The sequence below is a fragment of the Aphanomyces astaci genome (genome assembly GCF_000520075.1).
Source record: "Aphanomyces astaci strain APO3 unplaced genomic scaffold supercont1.19, whole genome shotgun sequence".
Classification (NCBI taxonomy): Eukaryota; Oomycota; class Saprolegniomycetes; order Saprolegniales; family Verrucalvaceae; genus Aphanomyces; species Aphanomyces astaci.
In genome coordinates this window covers 849594-852111 of record NW_009798282.1, presented here as the reverse complement: position 1 = coordinate 852111, position 2518 = coordinate 849594, and positions in this window count along the sequence as shown.

Here is a 2518-nt window from a genome sequence, read left to right as displayed (position 1 = left end):
CCGCCAAAAAATACTGGAGTATGATTGGCTGAACACGAAGTCTCTTAAATTGTCCGATGTCTCTTAAATTGGAAATCTACGTTATGTCTTTGCGGCCGGAAGCCGTGTTGCAGGACCCATGGCATCGACTACAACTCGACAGGACCCGCGCCATTGACTGCTGCATTACCAAGGTCAATAGCGCGGGTCCTATCGAGTGGGCAGATGCCTATTATGTCTGTATATCACCGTACTCCGTTTACTAGTCACGAGAAACTACTGTTGATGCCATTCCTGGTGATAAGGATAACTTTGCACATATGCATGCATGTTGCGCATCTTTGCGTGCCATACCTGGTGATAAGCACACCTCATTGTCGAAATTAACGCGGGTTTCCACTCAGGAGGTAGCTGCCTGGTCGAATGATTGTGAATTTACTGGCTGGAGTTGGGCTTTTTGCTGTGCGAATTATCCTGAATTCTCAGTCCATTACAATACTGGAGGTTGTTATCCGAACACTATGCGGATATTGGTGTGTCGATTTACTGGAATGCGGTGGAGATGCTCTAAGACATTCCTCCGCGAGGGTCGACACTAGAACCACATGTTATGGAACTGCTTCGCCAATTGTAACGCGCCTGCCCGATTTCAAGAAGGGGCACTTTGGCCGTTCATCCGGAATTATCCGGTGTTCTTTCTCTGTAGAAGCCGGACTGTTTATGCCCAATCATAGGTCAGCTAAACAGTTTTTGCCCTCGACCACGCAAGTGTTCTTCGTCGTCGTTCCTCCCCAGTGCTACCCTCCTTATCGTCCCGCTTGACAGGTTATGAGCCTCCTCCCTTCCTCTATACAGCCCTTCGTGGGCACCCCACTCGACGACCTCCGGCCTCTGGCCTACACGCTCTGGAAAACGGACTTCTTATCCCAAGCCACGTCCCGCGATCTTGCCGAGTTCTACTCCACCCAGGACTATGTCCCTCAAGGGAACCGCATTGATGCGCTCAACATTAGCAAGATGTATCTTGAGCTTGATCAAGTTGAGCACTCTGAGCTCTACGTCGTCGACCCGACTTTCTCGGAAACCGATCGGGATGCGCGTCTCGCGGAAATCAGGCGCACACCACCGCTATCCAACGTGAGGTCATTGCCCGTGAGGTGATCAAGAAACTGGCGAATCAACGCTCTGCGGCGCACGCCTTCTTGGTCGCAGCCATTTGTACCAACCTCCGGCGCCTCTATCAGGCCACTACTTGTCCATTCGAGCTCTTTGAGCACATTAAAACTCGTTTTATTCGAACGCCATGGACAACAACCCCACGGTCATTGCGAGCTATCTACGCACTCTCAAGTTTACTGATGAGAGTTGTATCGACTCTACATCAGTGGAACTCATTGACCTGGTCAAGCGCTACCGTGTGTCTATGACGCCGCCATCGTTCAATCCTCTGGATCCATCGGCAATCTCGTCCATTGATTACCACAACCATATCTGGAATTACTACACTCTGTGTGCGATGTCCGACACCTTTATTGGTGACAAGGAATTGTGGGAAGTCGTGACCAACTCTGTAGCCACCGCGCGCGCTGCCAACCAGTCCATTGTCGTTTGGGCCTCACTTCGGCGTACTATTACGAACCGTCTCCAACGAGCTTCCGCTCTGGGTGATAACGGCTCTGCCGCTACCCTTCAAACGCGAACCCAGCTTGCAGCTGTCACGCAAGCTGTTGCGGCCCCTGCACCTCCACCCCAAGCGATTACGCAAGCCGATGGCTCAGTTCATGTTATGAACGCCTTTACTATCCCGAGTTATGCTCACCGTGATTGTATCAATCACCCCGGCAAGTCCTGCTTTTACTGCGGCGTTACCAAGCACACTCTTCCTGCGTGCCCCACCCTCAAGTCGGAGTATGCCCGCAACACTATACGTCCTGGCTTTGATCGCAGTGTCTTTGACAAGCATGGCTCTGCCTCTCAAAAGAAAAGAAAACGCGACTATGTTGCTCCGACACGTCCTATCCAACGTCCTCGTGACGACCGCGATGATCGCGATGGGCCTAGTGGCAACCAGGGCTCTAATAGCCACCATGCATGGGGACCAAGTTCCTCTAGTGGTCCTGGAAATGGCGGGTGGAACAACAATCGAGACAAAAACTGCGACCGCGACCGCAGCCGTGATCGACAACGCGACCAAGGCTACGGCCGCACTCATCGTGGAGGTCGTAATGACCAGGCTGGCATTGATGCTCGTGCAGTCGCTCGTCCATTCATTCATGAAGGCAATCGCCTCAATAGCTTTGCCAACACCCACATCTTATCCCACCACTTTGTGCCTCCCTCCACTATCAACCGGGTCCTCCAGCGTCTCAACTCACCATCGGTTCTACCAAAGGTGTTCCAACCGCGCTCTGCCCCACTCTGTGATGTTTTTGCATCACCGCCCCATGAACCTCCTCTTATTGCGGCTTCTACCCTCGCTCCCATCACTGACGCACCCCCATGTCGGTAACTTATCGTCCAAATGACTATCCCGTTCTGC